Here is a 16,397-nt window from a genome sequence, read left to right as displayed (position 1 = left end):
TGGAGTGAACTTTCCCTCTAATGATGCAAGCAGACTCTCGGAATGAACTGCGGAGTCCACGCATTCCAGGTGGTTTATAGCCAATCGATCCCGATGAGGATATAATGGTTTAATCTAGTTAAAAACAGAGAAGGAAATATAGGAATAAACAGCCAAGGGAATTACTCCCTGGGACCCATTATGTTCATTGAGAAACTACAAAGAGCAGAACAGTGATTCCCTTGTTGGGTGAACATGGAGAAATGCGTTCTACTGAATATTATGTAAGACCCAAAACTGCATCAGATATTGTTTTGTAATTTCTGATATTCTTCGACCTGACTTGTTCAATAATTCACCTCCGAACTACAGAGGACCAGTTAAGGCAATAGATGCGGGCAGGCACTGCGCCATGGTTCTCTCAAGAATGAGAAAAGTAAAATCATAAATTATATGAACAAGACGTTAGAATCTGAAGAGCAGCCGGAACGCTGCCATCTAATGGCCGAAGGGGGAACTGCACGTAACCTTATGTGCCTTTGGGCAGTCCCGATTCCTCTACAAGCAGTACGAACTTTCCCCAGAATTGCATAATTAAACATTAGAAGGTAAATTTGACGCAGGTTAACAATTAAATGAGGCTTTAACATTGGACAACATCAACCTGGAGTCCACACCACGACTGTAGAAGGAGGACCGTGCACACAGATCCTGGTGGATATAGTCAAAGACAAAGGCAAAGTAAATGTATCATCAAAGTACCAATGTCACCACACAGTAACTTGAGATTGATTTTCTTGCAGGCATTTACAGAAAAATAAAGAAATAAGTCTGAATTGATGAAAACTAGATGTACGCAAAGACAGGGAAACACCCAATATGCAAAAGGAGACAAGCGGTGCAAATTAAACATTAAGAATAAGGATAAGAATGTGAATTGTAGACTCTTAGTTGTGGAACCTAAATATCCTGCACATCCTGTCTGATTGAGGTGGCGAGAAGAGTGCGTGGATTGCACGGTGGGGGTCCTTGATGAATATTTATTTCCTGTGGCAGCACTCCGTGTAAATATTCTCAGTGGAGGTGTGAGATTTCCCGCTGACCCTCTGGGCTGCATCCAATACAGTCTATAGACTTCTCCCTTTCTCCCTTCCTTGGCATTGGTTTTCCGTATCCGGTTTACTGTGGAAAACTTCCCGCTCGGAGATTCTGCCTGTCCCGTGACAGACAGACAGACAGACAGACAGACAGACACACACACACACACACACACACACACACACACACACACACACACACAGAGTCGAAACTGGTTAGGCCACATCTGGGGTATTGCAGACAGTCTGGTCACCCGCTACAGGAAGGATGTTGAGGCTTTGGAGAGGGTGCAGAAGGGGTTCACCAGGATGCTGTCTGGTTTACAGGGCATGTGCTCCCGCGACAGGCTGGATAAACTTGGGCTGCTTTCTCCGGAGCGCCGGAGGCTGAGGGGAGATCTGACAGAGGTTTACAAGATTGTGACAGGCATAGACAGAATGGTCAGAGAATATCTATTTCCAGAGGACAGGCATTGATGGTGAGAGGGTTATGTTCAAGGGGGATGTGAGGGGTAAGTTTTTTACTCAGAGAGTGTTGGATGCCTGGACTGCGCTGTCTGGTCTACTGGTGGATGCAAATACATTACAGGCTTTTTAGAGTCGTTTGGATAGACCCATGGATGTGAGAAAGTTGGAGGGATTAGTGTCTGGATGTTTTTGATTTGAGTTTCAGCCGGTACGGCACAACACTGGGGGCCGAATGGCCTGTTCTTGTGCTGTGCTCTCCGATTATCTTTGGCGGTGTCCCTGGGTTCCTCAAAATACTACTCTAGCCGCTGCCGTGCCTTAGAAACATAGAAAACCTACAGCACAACACAGGCTCTTCGGCCCGCAATACTGTGCCGGAAATGTACTTACTTTAGAGATTACCTCGGGTTACCTGCCTACAGCCCTTTATTTCTCTAAGCTCCATGTCCCTATCCAGGAGTCTCTTAAAATACATTCTTTGTAACTGCATCGGCATGTCGGGGCCAGGATAGGTCCTCGGAGATGTTGACACCACAGGAACATGAAACTGCTCACCCTTTCCACTGCTGATCGATCGATGAGGAATCTCGATGGATCAGCATCAATCACCATTCGGCCATCGAGTCCCGGATCCCATTCAACCCCGTGCACCTGCCTTCTCTCCATATCCTTTGATATCCTGACCGGTCAACTCCCGCCGTAAATATACCCACGGACTCGGCCTGCACCGCAGTCTGTGGCAGAGCATTCACAGGTTTGCTACTCTCTGGCTGCTCACCTCCTTACCACTGTTCCCCTTCCTGAAGCGAGATGGACAGATTAGGGAACAGGACAAAGATGTCGCAGATGCGCGATAGTATGAGGAATTGTCTGGTCTGGTAGACGGATTAAAGGCACAGACTGTTTTCATGCCGCCGCCCAGTCCCGTGAAATGTACGTCTCAGTGGCGACCCCACCTGGACAAGGCTGGGACTGCCGGCAGTGTTCACATGCTCCCTCTGTCAGAATCAGAATCGGGTTTAATATCACCAGCATGTGTCGTGAAATTTGTTAACTTAGTAGCAGCAGTTCAATGTAGAAGAAAATAAAAATAATAACAATAATAAATAAATAATTCAATTACAGTATAAGTACATAAAATAGACAATCGTGCAAAAAAATAGAAATGCTATATATATATATATCGATTTTTATTTTTTGTTTTCCTTTTTCTTTTAAAGTTAGGTAGTGTCCAAGGGTTCAATGTCCATTTAGGAATCGGATGGGAGGGAGGAAGAAGCTGTTCCTGAATCGCTGAGTGCGTGCCTTCAGGCTTCTGCACCTCCTACTTGATAGAAACAGTAAGAAAAGGGCATGCCCTGGGTGCTGGGAGTCCTTAAAAATGGACAAACAACAGGAATTCTGCAGATGCTGGAAATTCAAGCAACACACATCAAAGTTGCTGGTGAACGCAGCAGGCCAGGCAGCATCTCTAGGAAGAGGTACAGTCGACGTTTCAGGCCGAGACCCTTCGTCAGGAGTAACTGAAGGAAGAGTTAGTAAGATCTCTTTGATGTGTGTTGCTTAAAAATGGACGCTGCATTTCTGAGCCACCGCTCCCTGAAGATTTCCTGGGTAATTTGAAGGCTAGTACAAATTTGTGTGATGCGTGGCCAAGTGGTTAGGGCGTTGGGCTCACGATCTGAAGGTTGTGGTTTCGAGTCTCGACCAAAGCAGCGTGTTGTGTCTTTGAGCAAGGCACTTAACCACACACTGCTCCAGTTCACCCAGCTGAGAATGGGTACCGGCAAATGCTGGGGGTTAACCTCACGATAGACTGGCAAACTATCCGGGGTTGGGGGGTGTGAATCTCGTACTCTCAGTCGCTTCACGCCACAGAAACCGGCATAAGGTTTGAAGGCTCGGGACAGACCTTAACTGTAACCCAGATGGAGCCGACTAAATTCACAACCCTTTGCAGCTTCTTTCGGTCCTGTGCAGAAGCCCTTCCCCCCAATACCAGACAGTGATGAAGATGTCAGGATACACCCCCCCCCCCCGTTACTCCCCCGTCACTCGTCCCTCTCCCATTCCAGTTTCTTTCTCCATCTGTCCCACTCTCTGTCTCTCCTCCTTCTCCCTCTCCGCCTCTCCCTCTCACCTCTTGCCCTGTCTCTCCTTCTCACTGCTCGCTACTCTCTGACTCCCTCTCTCACTTTCCATTTTCTCCCTCTCTCTCACTCACCTACTGTCTCTCTGCCTCTCACCCTGTCCGTTTCCTCTCTGTCTCTCTCTCCTCGCTCTGTCTATCCTCCTCTCCCTTTCCTCTCTCATTTTCTGTTTCGTATCTTCTCTCTCGCTCCCTTCTCTCCATCCCTCCTCCCTCTCACTTCCCACTTTCACTCACCTCCCTCTCGATTTCCACCTTCCTTCTCCCCCTCTCCCATTCCACTTCCCCACACCCTCCCTAACCCCTCTCCCTTCTGACTTTCACCATTTCTCCATCACTTTCTCTCCCTCTCGCCCCTGTCTCTCGACTCTCTCTCTCTCTCTCTCATACACACAGCTCTCTCTCTCACTCACCTTCAACTCCGCCCTATCGTTCTCCCTCTGTCTATGCCTCCTCACTCTCTCTTTCTACCTTCTGTCTCTCTCTGTCTCCCTCCCCTTTCCCCTTCCACTCTCTCTCTTGCTCTCTGCCCTTACACCCTCTCCCTTTCGACCACTCTCTCTCTCTCTCGCCGCTCTCCCTTTCCACTTTCTCTCCCTCTCCACCCCAACCCCCTCTCTGTCTCTCCCCATTGCCCTCTTTCCGCCTCTTTCCTTGTCTCTCTCCTCTCACTCGCTCCTCTCCCTTTCCACAATTCTCTCTGTCTCTCCTCCACTCCATTTCCACATTCCTTCTCTCTCCCTTCTCCCAGCCATCCCTCTCTCCCTGCCACTCTCTCACTCCCCTCTTCCCCTCTCACTCTCCCTCCTCCCGCTCCTTCCACTTAACTCCCTGTCTTCCCCTCCTCCCTTTCCACATTCTCTCTCACCTTTCTCCAATTTCACCTCCTCTCTCTGCCCTCTCACTGTCTCCCCTATCCGCTTCTTTTTCTCCATCCTCTCTGTCTCTTACCCCCTCTCTTCTCTCCCTCTTCCCTCTCACACTCTCTCTGTCTCTTGCCTTATTCCTTTTCAACCTCTCTACTTCTCTTTCATAGTACATGGAACATAGAATAGTACAGCACGGTACAGGCCCTTCGGCCCACAATGTTGTGCCGACCCTCAAACTCTGCCTCCCATATAAGCCCCCACCTTAGATTCCTCCATATACCTGTCTAGTAGTCTCCAAAACTTCACTAGTGTATCTGCCTCCACCACTGACTCAGGCAGTGCATTCCACGCACCAACCACTCTCTGAGTAAAAAACCCTTCCTCTAATATCCCCCTTGAACTTCCCACCCCTTACCTTAAAGCCATGTCCTCCTGTATTGAGCAGTGGTGCCCTGGGGAAGAGGCGCTGGCTATCCACTCTATCTATTCCTCTTATTATCTTGTACACCTCTATCATGTCTCCTCTCATCCTCCTTCTCTCCAAAGAGTAAAGCCCCAGCTCCCTTAATCTCTGATCATAATCTATAGTCTCTAAACTAGGCAGCATCCTGGTAAATCTCCTCTGTGCCCTTTCCAATGCTTCCACATCCTTCCTATAGTGAGGCGACCAGAACTGGACACAGTACTCCAAGTGTGACCTAACCAGAGTTTTATAGAGCTGCGTCATTACATCACGACTCTTAAACTCTATCCCCCGACTAATGAAAGCTAACACTCCATAAGCTCTTGCTCTCTCTTGCTCTCTGCCCTTACACCCTCTCCCTTTCGACCACTCTCTCTCTCTCTCGCTGCTCTCCCTTTCCACTTTCTCTCCCTCTCCACCCCACCCTCCTCTCTGTCTTTCCACACACACTGTCTCTTTCTCCCCCATCCCAGTGCTTTCCCTTTCCGCTTTGTCTCTCCACTCTCACTTCCCTTTCAAAATTATCTATCTTTCTTTCTCTCCACCTCTCTCTGTCTCTTCCTTTCTACTCTCACTCCCTTCTCCCTTCTCCCTGTCTCTTCTCCATTCGTATCTCTCTCTCCCTCTCTCCACGGCAGACCATCGCCTGCCTGTTTGCGAATGTGATCAGCGCTCTGGCCTGCACTCCCGCCGTCATCCTGTACTCGCTGAACTTCCGCATCTTCCCCTGCATTGGGTATTGCTACACCGGGTGCCGGATTGTGAGTGTCTCCGCCCGCCCCCCCCCCCAACACGCTGGCGAGCCAGCCCTCATGCCCCCACCCACGCAGATCTCCACTCGGCCTTCGCCCTCTCCCGCGACGCTTTCTCCCCTGGTGGTAGCCCTCCCTCTCTCCACGGCTCTGTCTCTCCTGCCGAGCTCCCTCCGAAGCATCCCTACCCTCTGTTATAGCGTCTCCTGTCTCCTCGCCTACCCCTCCCTCCCTCGACCACCTCCCCTGGCAGCCATAGACGGACCACCCGTATCCCTCTAAACCTTTCCTATCGGTGTCCCTGTCCAGTGTTGTTAATGTACCTGCCTCCACCACTTCCTCTGGCAGTTCTTCCCATAGACGGACCAATCTCTGGGTGTAAAGTTTCCCCTCAAGTCCCTTATGAAATCTCCTTTCCCCTCTGACCTTAAACTTGTGTCCTCTGGATCTTGATTCCCCGACCCTAGGGAAAATGTCTGTGTTTATTCACCCTGTCTGTGCCCCTGGTGGTTTTACACACCTCTGTAAGGTCACCCCTACACTCCAGGGAATAAAATCCCAACCTGCCCGACCTCTGTCCGTAACTCAGTCCCTCCAGTCCCGCGAGATCCTCGTAAATCTCCCTCTGCTCTCTTTCCGAAAGGAGGGTGTCCAAACCCGAGCGCAGGGACTCCAAGTGCGGCGGCCTCGCCCACGACATGTACAATCGCGGCGTGACATCCTGTCTCCTGGACACGGTGCCCTGACCGACAATGGCGGGGATGTCAAACGCCGCCTTCACCGCCCCGTCTACGTGTGACTCCACTTCCAGGGAACCAAATGCCAAAACTTGGCGCGTTCCGTTAATCGAAAGCTAAAGTTCTAAGACAAGAGTTAACACAGATTTCTCTGCACTGCTCCCCCCTCCCCCACTTCCAAACACATCTCCCTCTCCCACACTTACCCCTCTCCACCCAACGCTCCCTTTTCGTTTCCACGGTCTCTACCCTCACCTTTCAACCCTATACCCGAAACGCTCCACTTCCCCTTTCTTACCGGCCGTCTCTCCCTCTCCTTCTTTCCCACCTTCCTCTCTCCCCTTCCCTTTCCCTCCCTCTCACAGTGTCTCTCTCCCTCTCATTCTCTCACACCTCTCTCCTTCTCTCTGTCCCTCACCTCCTCCCACTGCCCGTCTCTCTCTCTCTCCCTCTCCATCTTTCAAACCTCCCTCCATGTCTCCGTCTCTCACCCCTCTCTTTCCCTCACTCGGAATCCCCCCAGTTCTCTCTCACACTCACAACTCGCCCCTTCTCTTCAACACTCTCCCTTCTCTGTCTCTTTCCTCTCCACCCCTCTGCTCAGCTTTGTCTTTCATCTCCCTTCCACCCTCCGTCTCTAACCCTGTCACTACACTCTCCCCCTCTCCGTCCACCCCTCTCTCTCTTTCCTCCCTCTCTCCCACTCTCTCTCACCCAAATCCATCTGTCCCCCTCTCCGGCTTGCACCCCTCTCTCCGCTCTCACCCATCTCCCTCTCTCACCCCTCTCCCGCTCTCCGTCTCTCACCCTTCTCCATCTCTGACCCCTCTCTGTCTCTCCCCTTCTGTTTTCCACCTTTCTCTGCGACGTCTCTGATCTCCTGTCTCTCACGTTTCTCCCCCTCACACCTCTCTCTACACTCTGTCCTCCACCACTCTCCATCTTTGTCTCACCTCTCTCACCCCTATCTCTCTGTCCCGAATCTCCCCTCTATCTCCCCGCTTCGCACATCTCTCTCCCACCCTTTCCCACTCTTCCTCACCCATGCCCGCCTTCTCTTCCTGCCGTCTCTGTCTCCCACCTCCACCTACCCCGTACTCCCACAATCCCACTCCTAACTCTCCCCTCTCTCTCTCTCTCTCTCTCTCTCTCTCTTTCTACTCCCGCCTTTCCGTCTGGCTTTCTGCCGCTCTCATCTCCCTCCGCCAAACACCATGTCTTCCTCTTTCCCTGTCACAGAGGTTTGTGAGCGGGATGACGGAGTTTGTTGGTAAACTGTCTGGTTACGGCCATTATCAACATTATCAACTGTAGGAACATCGAGCGCTGCACCGCAGAGCCTCGGGTGGTGAGTGGGATCTTCCTATGCAGGGGTGCGAATGGTGAGGGATGGGAGATAGGTATGAGAAAGTACGAAAGGGGGGAGATGAAAAGAAGGTGGGAAGTGACGGAAGATAGCAATAGAGCGGAGTGCAGAGAGAAATAAGGACAGAGGGGAGAAAGGAAAAAAGGGTGGGGAGAGGATAGGGTGGGGCAGAGAGAGGTGGGGGGAGATATGGAGAGAGAAGTGGGGATACGGAGGGGAAAGAGAGGAGAGTGGGAGAGAGAGACCTAGGGAGTGGGTAATGAATGACGCAAATGCGATGATGGTTTAACTCTTCTCCCCTCCTCTCCTCACTTTCTCTTTCTCTTTCTCCCCTCCCCTCCTCAATCTGATCCCTCCCTCTCCCCCAATGCAGAGAGTGGTGGTGATCCACACTAACCAGCCCGCACCGCCGGACCTCGCCTCCATCTTCTCCAGCGAGCCGGCCCCCACCCCGGCCTCTGACGGGCCCCAGTGACGACACGTTCCCCGATCCACGGGACAGCCCGAAGGATTCGGGTCGAGTGGCCTGAGGAGGGGTGGAAAAAGAGAAAAATCGAGGCGGGATTTTGGACGGGGGTGTGGGGGTGGGTATAGCCTATTCTTGTAGCCACTTTCTTCCCTGTGGGTACCCCTGGTTCCAGCTCCCTTGTTACGAGTTCTCCTCTCCCACCTCGGCATCCGGTCACTCCTGAAACACTCCGCTCTCTGTCCCCTCTATCACCGCCCATCTCAACCTGGCTGCGGCCATTTTGTGATGGGTACCATTCACAACCGCTCTCCCAGCATCGCCGAATGAGTCGCACCCTTTTGCTCACCGTCCGTCTACTGTCTTTTTTTTAATCTCAACTCCCCATCCCTCTTCTCATTTCCCTCGCTAACCGCTCTCACAATTCTCCAGTTAACCGTCTGCCGATAGCCATATTGTGACAGGGTGTGACCCTCCCTCCCACTTCCTCCACCACGAAGTGTGTCACTCCCTCACACCCAGCACCTTGTCATCCTCCTTCCCAACCCATCGCTCGCCAACCCCTCTCCTTCCTCCCATGGATTTCCACTCCCCACCACCTCGATGTTGTGCGTCTTATGCTGGTTGGCTGCTATTTTGCTGTGCCACATCGCCCCCTCTCTCTCTGTTACCCAGTGAGTCATTCCCCTCTTACCCCATCCTGTTCTTTCCCGCCCTGCCCCATCAGCGCCCTTCCTCCATATCCCATTACTTCCCTTCCCTTCAAGTCCCATCACTTCCCCTCCCTCCCCGTCCCATCTCTCCCGCTCCCCTCCTGTTGATCCACTTCTCCTCACCCCGACTTTATCTTCTCCATGTCGGCCACCAGTTTGTGACAGGAACTCTCGCCTCCCCTTTTCGTCCCCTATTGACTTCGCCAGGGTCACCGTCTCATCAGTCCACTCCTCGTCCCGTCACTCATCTTCCTCCCAAACCCCTCACCCCTCCTCCCCAAAACCCACATGTATATGTGTATGTGTGAATATCTGATATATATATACATTAGTTTATTCAATGACAAAATTATTAGAATTAAAACATATATACAATACCCAAGACGATATAAAGCACAAATTAAAAAGCTGATATTACAATCAATAACACACTCGATCCCGGGATTGTATCCACGGGCACCGCATGTTCCTTCGGCATAGATTCTGTGAGCGACAGTGACCATTGTAAGTCAGTGTCTCACTCCATCCCTGGCGGCCACATTAACCAAGGATTCGCCCGTTTTAAATCAGCGCGTCCCTCCCTGTCTTGTGCTCACTTCTACCAAAGCCGTCACTCCCTCCCCAGCAGACATTTCCAGTGAAGCGTCGGCCATTTGAAGTCAACGTGTCCTTCACTCCTTCTCTGCCGCTCACTTTAACCAAGGCGTCGCTCCCTCCTTGGTCCCGTTTCAACCCGGCCGAACGGGGTCTCCTTCACTCACCACATCTCCCCCTTTTTCTCAGCAACATTAACGATGGTGACGGCCGTTTTCAAACGGCGTCTCACTCCCTCCCTTCCCGGCGCTCACTTTAAACACGGTATCACTGACCCTAAACTGCCCCGTCAGACAGTTTAAGCGAAGCAGCTGCCATTTTATATCAGATCGTCACTCTCTCCCAGTAGATCATTTTACATCGACCCATTGCCCCCTCTCTCTTCTCAATGTGCCACCGTCTCCATTTCGGCCCTTTTACCCAGTGCGTCTCTCCCTCCCTGTTGGCCATTTGAATTCTGTCCATCACTCTCTCCCTGCCGGCCATTGTAACAGAGATATCAGGGACTATTTCAGGTCGGGCCGCCAATCCCTCTGACTTATCAATGTGTTACTCCCTTCCTGGCGTCCAATTTCTCTCAGAGCATCCCTCCCTCCCTGGTGACAATGTGCGGGTCGCTCTCTCCCTGGTGACAATGTTATGTCGGCGCGTCACTCTCTCCCTGGTGATAATTTTATATTCTAGTTTTAATCCGGAATCCTATTTTTAATCAGAACATAACTCCCCCCGCGGTGATAGTTTTCAATCAGTGCGTCATCCCCACCCTGTGGGTCATTTTAACTCTGCCTGTCACTCCCACTCTCTTGTCAGTGTATCACTCCCTCTCTGACAGCTATGAGAAACAAGGTGACCACGGCCATCTTAATTTTGTCCATCACCCCCTCCCTGGGGCCCATTGTCACTCAGCCCATCACTTTCTCCCCGGAGACCATTTTCAGTCAACCTTTCACTCCCTCCCTAGTGACCATTCTGAATCCTTCTGTCGTTCCCTCCCTGGTCACCATCTTCAATCAGGAGCCCCTCGCAGGACAGACACTCTAGACCACCCTCCACTCGATTGCGCGGACTGTTTATCACAAATAATAACTATATCGCAAACAATAGAGACCGGTCCGACATCCTCATCTCCGGATCCTGTGCGTTATTACTCCAAGTGCCGTGGAAAGAGGAGGATACAGACACCAGGAAACGTGTGTGGTAATATTCCCGGTGTCGATACAGAGACCTGACACCGTGCGCGGTAAAACTCTCGGTCTGGAGACAGAGATCGGGAACCGTGCCTGGCAAAATTCCCAGTGTGGGAAGTGGAGAGCGGGAACTGTGCCCTGTATAATTTGCAGTGTATTATGTGGACACGGGGACGTGGAAGAGCATTGAACCTCCCAGCGTGGAGACAGGGAAACTCCCTCACCACACCCCACCCCGCCATCTTCAGGAAGGCATGCCGATGGTTCTTCATTCCGGTCGTATCCACCGTCTTCGCCAGGCAAAATAGCATCGGCAGTGTTTCTATATATTAGCGAGACCCGACGCAGACTGGGAGATCCCCCCCCCCTCCCCACCGATCTCCCTCCCGGTACTTATCCTTGTAAGCGGAACAAGCGCTACACATGCCCTTACACTTCCTCCCTTACCACCTTCTATATATTGGCGAGACCCGACGCAGACTGGAAGATCCCCCCCCCCCCTCCCCACCGATCTCCCTCCCGGTACTTATCCTTGTAAGCGGAACAAGCGCTACACATGCCCTTACACTTCCTCCCTTACCACCTTCTATATATTAGCGAGACCCGACGCAGACTGGGAGACCGCTTTGCTGAACATCTACGCTCTGTCCGCCAGAGAAAGCAGGATCTCCCAGTGGCCACACATTTTAATTCCACATCCCATTCTCATTCTGACATGTCCATCCACGGCCTCCTCTACTGTAAAGATGAAGCCACACTCAGGTTGGAGGAACAACACCTTATATTCCGTCTGGGTAGCCTCCAACCTGATGGCATGAACATCGCTTCTCTAACTTCCGCTAATGCCCCATCTCCCCCTCGTACCCCATCCATTATTTATTTATATACACACATTCTTTCTCTCACTCTGCTTTTTCTCCCTCTGACTCTACACCTTGCCCATCCTCTGGGTTCCCCCCCCCCATCTTTTTCCCCGGACCTCTTGTCCCATGATCCTCTCATATCCCCTTTGCTAATCACCTGTCCAGCTCCTGGCTCCATCCCTCCCCCTCCTGTCTTCCCCTATCATTTTGGATCTCGCCCTCCCCATCCCACTTTCAAATCTCTTACTAACTTTTCCTTCAGTTAGTCCTGACAAAGCGTCTCGGCCTGAAACGTCGACTGTATCTCTTCCTAGAGATGCTGCCTGGCCTGCTGCGTTCACTAGCAACTTTGATGTGTGTTGCTTGAATTTCCAGCATCTGCAGAATTCCTGTTGTTTCCACACAGGAATTGTGCAGGTTTCATTTACATCAGTTCTATGTTGAAAACAATTTCTATTCGCTTTACTCCGGCCTCACTGGACAGGAACACTGAAACATCAAGTGAGAAACAGCAGGAGAATTGAAACAATTTTCAATCTTAAAAACAATGTCTTTTTTTCTTGAGACAAACATTGTAAGTGTTGGTTACTTCGATGTACTCTTATTAATTTTGGATAGTAACAATAAAAATACTTGAATAGAAAGAGAAACAGCAAGAGGTGACCATTCAGCCCCTCTAACCATCAACAGGATGACGGCTGCTCTCCCATCTCAGCCACATGTTTCTGCCCGATCCTCATTTCCTCGATCCCTTCGGTCTCCACACATCTGCCGGCCTCTGTTTTATGTGAGGATGATCACTGAGTCTTCACCGCCCTCTGTGGTGGGGATTTACAGACATTCACCACCCTCGGAGTGGAGACATTTCCCCTCATCTCAGTCCCGGACAGTCCACCCCCTTTTTCAGAGACTGGGATCCCTGGTTCAGCCGGTAATGATGTTGTGCGTTTCAATGTGTTCACCCCTCAGTCCTCGATTCTCTAAATGAAAGGGTTATCACATTTGATCTTTCTTCATACAATGACCCCACCACTCCAGGGATCAGTCTGGTGAATCTTCATTGCACTCTCTATAACAAATACTCTCTAACCTCTTTGTTAATCCTCTATGGAATTAATTTCCATCTTCTGCAGCCCCGTGTTGCCCCAACCACTCACCTCCCACCCCCGTCACTATTTCCACCTTCCCACCTCCCCTTCACCTGGATCCACCTCTCACTTCCCAGCTCTTGCCCCATCCCCACCCCTCACCTCTTTTCTCTGACTATTTCCCGTCCACTCTCAGTCCAGAGGGAGGGTCTCGGCCCGAAATGTTGACGGTCCATTTCCCTCCACAGATGCTGCCCGACCCACTGAGTTCCTCCGGCAGTTTGTTCTTTGGTCTGTATGACCCGTGTTAGTGTGGGGAGCGGGATTTTACACCATATTCCAGGTACAGTCTCAACAAAACACAAATAATTGTCACTTTGCCCGGACCATTGGCCCCGCTTGCAGGGCAACAGTCTGCCGGTGTTTGCCCCCCAATGTGGTGAATCCCTCTGCTCGCCACCACCGTGGGCTCAGACATTTCCACAGATGAGCCCCTCCTGTCCCCACCGGGACAAACATCCTGTCCGCCCCCTCTCTCACCGTCTTCATCCTTTCAATAAAATCCCCCTCTCCCTCCCCGGGGAACCGGCATCAAACCGACGGGCCGAGCGGTCTCCTCCTACCTCTCAGCGACACATCAGACTCCGGCCGCAGGAGACGCTTCACAAACGCCCCAACTTCCCTCGGAGGGAAATGGAAATAAATCAGAAAGCGGACATTTACTTTGACGGTTGTCCCGCCGTGACGGAAAGTTCGGGAGACGGTGTCAGCGGGGGTAACGCCCTCTCGGCTGGTCCGCCTTCGCTACTGGCTGGAAGCAGTGATTGACATCGCTTCGCACCAATGGGAATAGCGCAGCGCGTGACTTCTCTGCGGTGGGGGAAGTGGCTTGTCACGTGATTAGTAGCCCAGCCGTTAAACCGACCAAGCTCGAGCTCACCAGCGCGCGGTGCACAAAAGGCCCCGGATGATCGGTTGAGGTAAGAAGGGATCTCCGGGTTGGGGGTCTCACCGGGCGGGCGTTTTCAACACCGACTTCGGGTAGTTGCTGTGAGCTCCGGACTCCGTGACCCGCAATCCCGGGACAGTCCTGCTCTCTTCCCTCTCTCTCAGCCCCACCATCCGTACACGGGCCCCGGGGAGCTTCCGGCTGATGAGGGAATGGGAACCGATGGATCTCTCAGACAGAGCTGAGCTCCAGCTGTCTAAATGCAAGGATCGGGAACTCGGAGAAAGGGAACAAAATCTTTTACATCAGCTGTTGAGAAAATCACCTTTGTTCTGCCTCCAGTCACAAACAAGAGAAAATCTGCAGATGCTGGAAATCCAAGCAACACACACAAATTGCTGGAGGAACTCAGCATTAGATTCAATTTTCAGGATTCAGGAAACTCTATTGTCATTCTAACCGTACATCAGCTCTGCAGGGCAGAATGAGACAGCGTTTCTCAGGGGCAGTGCGATCATAACATAACAAACACAACACTGAATAATAAACATAACAATAAATAGTAAAACACAACAGCCACGTATCAAAGGGGCTTCCCTTCCTCCACTATCAACTCTGCTCTTAAACGCATCTCCCCCCATTTCACGTACATCTGCTCTCACTCCATCCTCCCACCACCCCACTAGGAATAGGGTTCCCCTGGTCCTCACCTACCACCCCACCAGCTTCCGGGTCCAACATAACTTCCGCCACCTCCAACGGGATCCCACCACTAAGCATATCTTTCCCTCCCCGCCTCTCTCTGCATTCCGCTGGGATCGCTCCCTACACAACTCCCTTGTCCATTCGTCCCCCCCATCCCTCCCCACTGATCTCCCTCCTGGCACTTATCCGTGTAAGCGGAACAAGTGCTACACATGCCCTTACACTTCCTCCCTTACCACCATTCAGGGCCCCAAGCAGTCCTTCCAGGTGAGGCATCACTTCACCAGTGAGTCGGCTGGGGTGATATACTGCGTCCAGTGCTCCTGATGTGGCCTTTTATATATTGGTGAGACCCGACGCAGACTGGGAGACCACTTTGCTGAACATCTACGCTCTGTCCGCCAGAGAAAGCAGGATCTCCCAGTGGCCACACATTTTAATTCCACATCCCATTCCCATTCTGACATGTCTATCCACGGCCTCCTCTACTGTAAAGATGAAGCCACACTCAGGTTGGAGGAACAACACCTTATATTCCATCTGGGTAGCCTCCAACCTGATGGCATGAACATTGACTTCTCTAACTTCCGCTAGGCCCCACCTCCCCCTCGTACCCCATCTGTTACTCATTTTTATGCACACATTCTTTCTCTCACTCTCCTTTTTCTCCCTCTGTCCTTCTGAATATACCTCTTGCCCATCCTCTGGTTCCCCCCCCCCCCCCCCGCTCCTTGTCTTTCTTCCCGGACCTCCTGTCCCATGATCCTCTCGTATCCCCTTTTGCCTATCACCTGTCCAGCTCTTGGCTCTATCCCTCCCCCTCCTGTCTTCTCCTATCATTTTGCATCTCCCCCTCCCCCTCCAGCTTTCAAATCCCTTACTCACTCTTCCTTCAGTTAGTCCTGACGAAGGGTCTCGGCCTGAAACGTCGACTGCGCCTCTTCCTATAGATGCTGCTTGGCCTGCTGCGTTCACCAGCAACTTTGATGTGTGTTGCACGTATCAGTTAAAATCAGTTATAAATGTCCAGTGCAAGTTAAAAGTGTCCAAAGCACAGTCAGGTAGAGCAGCTATTTAGCAGTCTGACTGCCTGTGGGAGGAAGCTGTTTAGTAGCCTTGTGGTTTTAGTTTTGATGCTTCTGTAACGTTTGCCTGATGGCAGAAGAACAAACAGTTCATGGAGAGGGTGTGAGGGGTCTTTAATGATGTACCGTGTCTTCTGGAGGCATCGCCTCTGAAAGAGGTCTTGGACAGAAGGGAGGGAGACCCAATAACCTTCTCTGCTCCCCGAACCACCCTCTGCAAGGCAGTACTCTTTTCCATAGATGCTGCCTGGCCTGCTGAGTTCCTCCAACATTTTGTGTGTGTTGCTGGTTCCACCTCCTTCTTTTCTGGACTTTCTCTCCGTGAGGACATGTTTTGACCCATTCTCTCTGGGTACATAATGATATCAAACACCTTTGCCCCGGGCAACAAGTAGTTTTCACATCACAAATGTGCCAGACTCCAATGAGACAGACTACTGCCCTTCCCTTCATATTCATTGGCATTGCCATCACTGAGTTCACCACTATCAGTCACCTGGGGGAGGGTCCAGGGGAAATATTTATGTACAATACAGAAACTGGTGTTAACTGTGTGTATTGTGGCGATGCAAAGGTTGCTGGAGAATTTGCAAGTGGGAAGAAGTGGGGTGATATTTCGAAATCTTACTTTTTTAAGCGTCATTTAGCAAGCAAACCCAGAGGAGATCAAAGTTCTTATTGACAGTGATTTGATAGCTGTTAAAATGAATACCGCTCTATATAAAATTCACTGTGCACATGTGGGTAAAAAATGCATAATACAAGCTTTATGTGCACACTGGTCATTACAAATTTGAGGGGAGATTGGTGGGAAGATATGGACACCTCCAGTGTCCCTGATGTCCTCATGTACAAGATGTGCATCCA

At 51.2% G+C, this 16,397-nt stretch overlaps 2 protein-coding genes across 4 annotated transcripts in view; one reads left to right on the top strand and one right to left on the bottom strand.

Moving 5' to 3' along the window:
* Positions 1 to 16,397, bottom strand: part of LOC134342073 (zinc finger protein 229-like) — a 170,156-nt gene that overhangs the window by 6,478 nt on the left and 147,281 nt on the right. Inside the window, exons 1-2 of one of the 3 annotated variants that reach the window (XR_010016938.1) lie at positions 13,415 to 13,565; positions 12,224 to 12,683 (exon numbers count right to left, since the gene is read on the bottom strand). The exons of 1 other annotated variant lie outside the window; for it this stretch is intronic. The gene's annotated coding sequence lies outside the window, so the exon portion shown is untranslated. Of the gene's footprint in view, positions 1 to 12,223; positions 12,684 to 13,414; positions 13,566 to 16,397 lie in introns of those variants that run through there. One more of the 3 variants, XR_010016937.1, reaches the window with a different exon arrangement.
* LOC134342079 (zinc finger protein 850-like) overlaps positions 13,688 to 16,397 on the top strand; it is a 29,752-nt gene continuing 27,042 nt past the window's right edge. The window contains exon 1 of the mRNA XM_063040025.1: positions 13,688 to 13,771. The gene's annotated coding sequence lies outside the window, so the exon portion shown is untranslated. The remainder of the gene's footprint in view (positions 13,772 to 16,397) is intronic.

This window comes from Mobula hypostoma, unplaced genomic scaffold (genome assembly GCF_963921235.1).
Source record: "Mobula hypostoma unplaced genomic scaffold, sMobHyp1.1 scaffold_51, whole genome shotgun sequence".
In the NCBI taxonomy this organism is placed as follows: domain Eukaryota; kingdom Metazoa; phylum Chordata; class Chondrichthyes; order Myliobatiformes; family Myliobatidae; genus Mobula; species Mobula hypostoma.
The sequence above is the reverse complement of the archived record's forward strand: the minus strand, read 5'-3'. Positions and strand labels throughout refer to the sequence as shown.